Raw genomic sequence first — 9,687 nt, forward strand, 5'->3', positions numbered from 1 at the left:
TTTAATAGTAAATAGTAAGATATAGCCATCACAATTTCAAAAACTCTGCTTTGTCTGACCAACAGTATAAAACACACCGCTATTCCATTGACTATCATATATGACAAAACTAACACATTTGGAATGCTGGAACATTTGGTAGTTTTGCTTAAAAGGTGAATGAAATGATTAATTATTATTTTTTTTCGATTTATGGACTAATTGTTTTAACTCTAAAAGAAACACATGACAAGTGTCAAGGCTATAGCTTGAATATTCACAGTGCACCTTCTTGAATTAGATTTACTGTCCTTTAAAACCACCTTAAAGATGCAAGAAATGGACAGTATAACAAAACTTACTGGAAAACCGTGAAATTGAATAGCAACCTCACCCTGCATGCCTGCTTCTGGCTGGACCTCACGTAGACTGTGATAGAGGGGGAGGAATTAAAACGTTGCACATGACATGATATATTTCATTTATAAACTATAAACTGTACCCGTATCCCCTAAAATCTATCGAGGATAGAAATATAGATAGAAAAATAGAAACAACGGAATTTCTTTGTACGAGGACAGACTTAATATGCACACTGCACACACAGAGTCACACTCATTGAATTGTTTAGCTACCACTTTACACAAACAGTTTACTAGTCACTTGTTGATAGCATTGAATGACCTCAGGTCTCAATACGTTTTGAACAGAAAGGCTCTCCACAGCGACTGTCAATATCACAATCTGAACCCTTAAAGCTTTGTGCCGGAACAGAACTTAAAGATACTAACCTGTTTTATTCTGCTGTTCTGTAACAACACACACATCCTATATGAGCTGCCCCTCCTCCACCCTGTCTCTATTTGTATTGCCTTGTAAAAAACTAAAAAACAGTGTATGGACATACGAACATTCAAGACAAAAGAAAACCCTACTGTGTATGATTTCTATATCCGGATAAGGTTAGAGATTATACTCACCCACACACACTCTCTATGACACACACACACACACACACACACACACACACACACTGTGCAGAGTCCTACATTGTACATCACTAGCAGACATCAGTACCAAACAGCTTCACACACACCAAGCCTCTCTCTCGGAGGCAGAGCCGACAGCTTAAAAAAAAGGGTGCATCAATATCAGCAGACGGAGGGTAAACTACACACACGATGTGGGAGGATCTGACATTATACTAGCAAGCGACGGAGAGGGAGAGAGAGAGAGAGAGAGAGAGAGAGAAATCCAGACCAAGGGGGGAGAGAGAGACAGAGAGGTCAAATGAGGGGATGAGGGAGGACAGCGGGGGTGAAAGGGATGGACACTCGCATGCATACAAATCATCAAATGTCAAAGAGCATGCAAAGAAGAAAGCTACACAAACAAACCTGCATGCGTTGTGTAAAGTAGCTTCAAAAATTTTGCGAAATAGGGATACTGCGATATCAACAGACAAACCCTAAAATGCTACAATTATAGAAAGAAAGACACTCCAATGCGAGCACATTTCCCTTCACATATCACTTTAAACACACGTGCAGCACAAAATGTACAGACAGTGTATTAACCCCAAACTGTGTGTGAGACTGAGAGAGAAAGAGAGACAGAGAGAGATGCGCTATGCACCCAGACAGACCGAAATACTGACAGATCATTTGAGGAAAAGGAAACGAAAGGCAGAGAGAGAGATGGAGATGGATGCGGAAGAAGGGAGGGAGGGATGTGGGAGAGGAGTGGAGAGGAAAAAGGAGAGAGACAGCACTGCTGCAGTGTGAACTCTTTGTCCCTGACGCATCTCTCACACACACACACACACACACACACACACACACACACACACACACACACACACACCAAAATAGATATAGCATGCAGATGGAATGTCATATCAATGCCAGGCAACTGAGTCTGGCAGCAGACTCTCAGACACACATACTACACGGCTCCCATTCAAACACACAGTGTCACACATGTTAAAGTTCAGTTACAGTACATGTGCCATTTACTTCCATGTTTCTTTGTCTCATCAGAGGACACACCTGAGCCAATTCCCTAACTGGCATGTTGCTCGGTACAGTATAGCGCTGCCGTTGTGCTCTATATTTACTGTGATTTAAAACATGTCAAATTATGTCAAGGTCGGTCACTTTGCAGCAAAGATGCCGTTTTGCTGTCAATCACTTTTCAGCAACTGAGCCGGTTACGAATCTGTGCTGAAACACAAACACATCAAAACCAGCGCTATTTAGTATGAGATTACTGTAGTCTCGCTGAATACTATTGCCAGTGTCTCAAACTGCACATGTAGCTTCAAACACTGCGTCAGTGCATCAGACACACAGACGGAGGAGTACATGAGCAGACGTATGCAGCAGTCGATGGAGTATTTGAATCATTTGGGTGGGGTTGTCTGAGGATAGCAGTGAGCAGAGAGGGTTCTGTGCTTTCCTCTCATTTCACATAAAACAAAGAGCCTGCTTAATCTAACTTTAGTAATATCAGCTACATGTAATCATAGATGGAGGGATTGGTTGATTGATTGAGCTACAATTATTAGCATTTTGATAATCTATTAATCAATTAAGTACGTGATCAAGCTAAATATGACAGAGAGCTGAACCTCTTTGGTTTTTACAAATTTTAAAGGGCAAATTTTAATCAGTTTACAGTTAACTGATGTTTCATAAACCAAAACAATGATTGAGATAATCGAGAAACAATCAATTATTAGTTGCAGCCGATTGCCTTGTTTCATACATGGGACTGCCATTCTTCTAATGTTGAGCGGGTTGTAACGCTGTAAATAAAGATTTCATCAACTAGACTTTTGGGCTTGGTGTTCAAACAATATGGAGGATTTTCTTTATCATCATCCTTGCGTGTTAACAGTGTGTATGCGCTGGTTTGTAGATGTACTTATGTACATTGTACTGTATTAGTGTGTGTGTGTGTGTGTGTGTGTGTGTGTGTGTGTGTGTGTGCGTGTGCGTGAGGGCAGCAGACTCGGATGTGAATCCAGTGTCGGGAGCACAGAGTTCAGACCACTGGGCCATCCCTCTCTCTCCCCCTGTCTCAGCTCTCCCTCCCTGCTTGCATCCTTCCTTTTTTTCCTCTTCTTCTCCTCCTCTCTTTCCTCCCCTCCATCTCTCATCCATTCCTACCGTTTTACTCCTCCTTCTCTTTCTCTCCCCCTTATCCATCCTTACCGTTGCTCCTCTTTCCTCCCTCTATTCTTCAATCTCCAACTGCTTCCTCTTCTATTTACTTTTTTCCCTCCGCTGGCCATCCCTTCTTCCTCTTTCTCTCTACCTCCCTTTTTGTCTTTCCCTACATCTCTCCAACTGAGGCGTCCGGCTCAGACGTCGATGAATAATTCAGACTGTGTTGCACTGCAAGTTTTCCCCCTCTCCGCCCCTGCACCTCCCAACTCTGCATCATCCCTTTTTTTTGTAAACACAGGAAGAATTTTTTGTATCTCCGTTTCTGTCCAATGTGTGATTCTTATTTTGGATGATTGATTAAATGAACAAGCGCACATAGTATTTCAGCGTGTCGGTGTGTAAAAAAAGAAAAGCGAAAGAGATAGAGATACCCTTGGTGTTTAGTATTCTGCAGCTCTCTTTCTGTGTGTGGTGTCTCCTCTCTCTTTTTTTCACACAGACACACACACAGAGACACACATTACTAGAGGAGGTGCCATGCACACACACTCAACAGCAGGGCTCTCCCACTACCCCTCCCAACCTCAGCACACACCTCCATCAGCATCGCCCCTCTCACCACTCAATCTATTTTCTGTTACTACTGGTTTGTGATGAGGTGAGGCTCCGAATGCCAAAAATATGTTATTGTGAAAATATGTGATTGTCGACACCTGCTTTACAGGAATAATGACGCTGCATGTTGGCGTGAATGCAAGCTGGAACAAATAGTGACGGTGATTCCTGAAAATCGTCTTGTAATTAACGGTCACTCAGGAGATTAACCCATCAATACTACATGAAAAATTCAATTACTATATTTGATTTATTGGATGAGACCTTCATAGTTGTAATTATTATGCGGATGCCCTCTACTCCAAAAGTGGATTTAATAAGGAAAATAATAAATTAACTTTAAACATGAAATTATGGAGGCTGTCTACAATAAATTATGGATGGAGTGGGTGGTCCTGATGTTTGTCAGATGAGTTATAGCTGCTCTTCATGTGTGTGATCATCGAGGGTTGAGCCAGAAATGGGCAGTGGGATTCAGATGGAGGGATGTGAAGTGTATTTTTCATTAAAAAAAACAACTCATAATTTGATGTTGCCTAACTTTTCTACCCACAAGATGTGTATGAGCCCTTAAAAGGGAAAGATGGACACTAAAATAGAGAGGGGTCATGATGGAAAAAGACAAACAACAACTAGGTGTGTCTCAATTCATTAGATTTATCTGGTCCTCTGTCCTTCCCTTATCTGTCAGATTAACTGTAACTTAACTACTTAACTATAGTTTTACAATATTGTACTACACAAACTTTATGTAAACGAACATGAAGGCCATATGTGTGGGTAGGCGTTTTGATTTAATTTGTTTGTTTTTGTTTGTTTGCTTTACTTTCCTGTTCTTTTCTTCTTTACTATTGTACACATACACAAAAAAATGTAAATACTTGTTCTTTTGATTCTTATATGTCATATTGTACATTCTCAACATTAAAGTATATATAAATATATATATATATAAAAATGATCGGTTAAGTTACGTGACATTCGTAGCCGACAAGCTAGTTAACTTTACCTGGAGCCGCTGCTCCATTAACGTTCGTCTGCCTGTATCCGACCGTAGTTATTTAGCCTTGCAAAGTAACTTTTAATGCCTTCACTTTCAAACCTCAAAGGTTGACTAATATCTTACTGAGATTGTGATGACTTTACGGATAATTTATACTTCATATTATGTCCATAAGCGGACCAACAGGAGCTCAGGTAGACCGGTTATGAACCTGAAATATCACTTTAACTCCGGTAACGTTACAAACGTTGAGATTAACTACACGAATAAAGTGAATTTGAGTATGTTGCTTCTTTTGTTTTGTGGTGTGAAATAAAACTAACTCTACATTTTGCTTTGTAACAGGGAGCCTGAGCTGAGGGGGGATAACCATGGTCTCTTCACCGGGGACAAACATTCAGCAAGCGTTGCTTTGAATTAAGACATTAGTCCGTTCGTAATATCTCCATATGACCATCTTGTACTTAAAGGTTAGTTAAATTAGCTCTCATCCTGAACAAAGCCTTCACTAATAGGCCAACCAGTAGAGAGGACAATACACTTGTTTTATTATTGTTGCTGTCACAGAGATGACCGTTGTTGACTGTCACCTTTTTCTTTTATTTATTTAAATTGAAAATATTACATCCATCGAAAGGATTTCTATGTGAATTTCTGTATATTCTGCTGTGTAAAATCAATCTTCTAGGTTTGCATACTTGTGTTAACATTATTGATAACTGTTAAACTTTTCATAATTTTGTCAATGTGATTAGGACAATTTTGGAGAAAATGTGCCTGCAGGAGAGGGTGACTTATATAACAAATATAAAGTATGTGCATACGTGTTACTGCAAGTTAATAAACGCATTTTGTTGCTGTTGTTAACGTTAACGGTCTTGATTGATTTCCTCTGCTTTACGATTGCAATATATATATATATATATATATATATATATATATATATATATATATATATATATATATATATATATATATATATATATGTGTGTATATGTAAATATATATCTGTGAGTGAATGAAATAAAGTTATTGATAAATACATTGTTTAAATTACAAGAACTGTAACTGATTGAAAATTAGATATTTAACATAGTAACTGATTGAGTTAACTGATTATTAATTTAGAAAAACAATATTATGAAAAAGAACTATGAATGAATTGGATTAAAAAACTGATTAAAAACATTAATCTAAAACCTTTACAATATACTGAAAAGGTTTTAGTTTAGTGCATTTATGTGTGTGTGTGTGTGTGTGTATATATATATATATATATATATATATATATATATATATATATATATATATATATATATATATTATCCAGGCATTCTAGGCACAGGAGCAGCAAAGGTGGGGGGGGGGCAGCTGTCAATGCAAATAGGAAGTCCTCTGTTTCGTAGGCCGTCTCTCATTTCGTAAACCGCCAAGGCTGGGTCCTCCGAAAGATGCAGCCGCTGAATTGAGACACACCTATTATGTTGAATTTAGACATACAAAGAATCAAATTACATCTTATTACAAAGAGATGAAGTAAAAATAAAAAAAGTTATTGTGTTAAACATCCAAATGCAGTGTCTATACAGAAGGCATTCACTTTGTGTGATGTACATCCTACAGCAGGCAGAGAAAGGAGTTTAAGACAATTTGACATATTTTAATATTCATGGCAAACTTAAAATACATGACAGTTTTCATTCTGGCTTGTTTATCAAATTTTACAGTGCACCGTGGATGTGGAAATACAACTACATAGTTGAGTTGACGTTAACGTGAACTTCACCTCTGGTCTCTACCGCAGAAGTGAAGGTGCTGTAAGATCACAGAACCGAAGCACCACGCTTAGGTGATGTAAAGTTATGGAAACCCAGTCACCACAAAGACCCCGTCGATGCCCACACGACCACTAATATTTCTTCTTGCCGATGTTGGCAAACCACCCGACCATCTTGTCAACCAAAACCCCCAATTTCTTCTGTTTCCCCCCCTCTATCTTTCTCCGAGCATTAATATGCATTAATAGCATCAATAACATGTTTTAAGCTTTTCATTTGTCACTTTTTAAATACATTTTACCAGACAAAACTGGCAAATACTGGCTAATGGTAACCCTGCTACAGCCCTTAATTTATTTCACACGAGACCTCTAGTTTAAGGCCACTTACTAAGATTAGCTTCAAGAAAAGCCTCTGGTTTACTTTAATTTTACTTCTACAAAGATATGAGTACTGGAAAGACTGTAGTATCTAACCAACTCACTTAACATTGCTAACTTTACTCTTACCTTGAAGTTCAGTCCGTTCCTCTGTCGAGGTGGTTCGGTTCACGTTCGGTCCAAAAGTAGAGGTAAATCTTGCTGAGTGGAATGAAATGTAGTCACGTGACTACCACCACTTTGCAGAGTAAATACAACAATAAAATGTTTGTTGTGTGCGTTTACTTAAGAAGATTGGCTGGGATTACACAGATACAGCTTGTTAAGGAAAAAATGCACAATGTCTTGTCATTTAAACAACTCCAGGACTATCATTTTTCTTGAAGAGATAAAAACACATTTTCATTGTTAATATTATATATTTAATTGTGTTACATTTACATCTTCTCATCACTTTTGTCAGTGTGTCTCCCAGTTTAATACACACAAACACAAAAAAAAAAATACATTGACAGTCGTTTTCGTGTTGGATCTTACCGTGCATAGCTATGGACTGGGTTGACATTTCAAATGTTTACATCAAAGCATAAAGCACTGTACCTGGCTGGATGACTGGTACACCCATTAGCCTATTTACATATGTCAACATTACCAGGAAGAGCATACAGGTCAAAGAAACACAGTTGAGGGTACTTAAAAAGGAGGTTCTTCTCAAAGTAGTAAAAGCTTACACATTTTCTAACCGAGAAAAATGCTTTGCTCCTCCACCCTTGCCCCAAACTATTTGATGTCTATCTGATACTTACAAAGCTGTCTTTTGGGCCAAATGTTACTTGGCACACAGTGCATATTAGCTGATCTGATCGCAAGTGAAGAGCTCTTAATTAATTTGGGATTGTATTGAGCATGCGTTGGGAGAAATATCAACAGTGTAGTTGCATTGGGGCCTCTGACCTGAGTGTTGTATCCCACAGAATACAGGATTTAAAAGGTGAAAAATTAGTCTGATGCTTATATTTACTCAGTTGTGTGTACATTTTAAAGTGTTACCACTATCTTTGTAATTTTGAGTTCAGGTACTATCAGAAGGCAAGAGAGGCTCTTTCTGTATGTGTGTGTGTGTGTGTGTGTGTGTGTGTTGTACACAGTAATGTGGAAGAAGAGCACTTACAAAGAAAACTCCACAAGACGTATAGGCAGGGGCTTTTCTAGGATTCAAAGGGGGGGCTTAGCCCCAAGGGGAGGGGCATGTTTGCGCGCTATTTTTGGGGGGGGCCGCAGATATCCATTGTTTCAGACAGTTCATAGATTGGTTCAATCAGAAAGAGTGTGATTTAGCTCTGTAGTTTTGCTTGCATTCAGTATATAACACAAGAGACAGAACTTTTCTCAAATAAAGAGAGAGAAATAATTTTCCTGCTTGTAAAGGAAAGATGGATAAACAAGCTTTCATATCCGCCTCACTCCCAAATCCAAATTCTTAAAGGGACCGCACACAATGGATGGAGAATGGATCTGACAGTGTCAACTTTTGAGTTGTTTACTTGTTTTATTATGAGCAGAAGAGAATAAGATGTTGATCAACATTTACATCTTGTTTGTGCAGTTTTTTCATACCAGTGATAATTTATGCTCATTTGGACACTATCACTGAGATAAAGATGAACTAATTCAGTGTCAAATATACCATTAACTGATTATAAACAACAACATTCTATAGGGACTGATATTATTGTTTTGAAATACTAGAGAGATATATTAATGCAAAAAATAGAGAATTGTCGATAGTTATTTCTTGTATTTTGAATTGGCTCATTCACTCTTGCTCACTGGAGACAGTTTCTAACAAAATAGCTAGCTAGCTAGCTAGCTTAGTGTTAGCATAGCCCACTACAATATTTCCTTTCATTTGCCTCAAGTAAACCTAAATGTAAGCAGGTAACAATCGTTAACAACTACAAATAGACACATTCTGTAACTACCTGTACTTACAATTTCACTTTGTGCATCATTTACTTTGAGCTAAACTCCTTGGCTATAATCCTGGCTGTCGTTGACAAGAGACGTTACTTGGCAGAGTGAGAAAGCCAGCGCAGCAGCCTCCCCAAGGTCCTAGTGCCCGGTCGATAGTTCAGTATGATGATGGGCTGTTGGATTGTACTTTGAAGAGAAAACATACAAACCAGAACGCACGCAGATATGTAGCATGACCACAAATATATTTTTTTCAGTGATTCAACATAGTCTGGTGTTATGCTCAGTTGCAGTTGTTTCCATAGTTGGACAAAATATCTCAGACCCAATCAAAGCTTTGTGGGACTTGGCTGGCTGCCTATAGCTACACCCATGAAAAATAGAGATCAATGCAAGATTGCCACAAGTGTTGTTGATATTGACGCTTCTTAATAAAAACAACTATTAAATCGGTAAAGCCTACTTCTTTAACAGACATGACATCTTACAGTAGAGGGCTTCGCCTGTGCTTATAGATCTAAATTGCATTACTTGACATAGACCCACTCTGGTTTTGAAAGGATGCGCCAATACCATTAGCGAGTCTGATACTGTGCTCATACTGCAATTCAACCGCATTTACCATTATGGCAACGTGAGGTTAACCTCTCGTCCGATTAGCCTAACAAGCTGTGTCTATGCACAAAATAGGCAGTGCAAATTTCACCGAGAAGGAAGAGTTAGCAGCAATGATGTTGCATGCATTGTAATGGACACACACAGCCACTTTCAAGTAAGTCTCCACTGCA

This window comes from Cebidichthys violaceus, unplaced genomic scaffold (genome assembly GCF_023349555.1).
Source record: "Cebidichthys violaceus isolate CVI_PGR_0920_01 unplaced genomic scaffold, fCebVio1.0.p SCAF_3, whole genome shotgun sequence".
In the NCBI taxonomy this organism is placed as follows: domain Eukaryota; kingdom Metazoa; phylum Chordata; class Actinopteri; order Perciformes; family Stichaeidae; genus Cebidichthys; species Cebidichthys violaceus.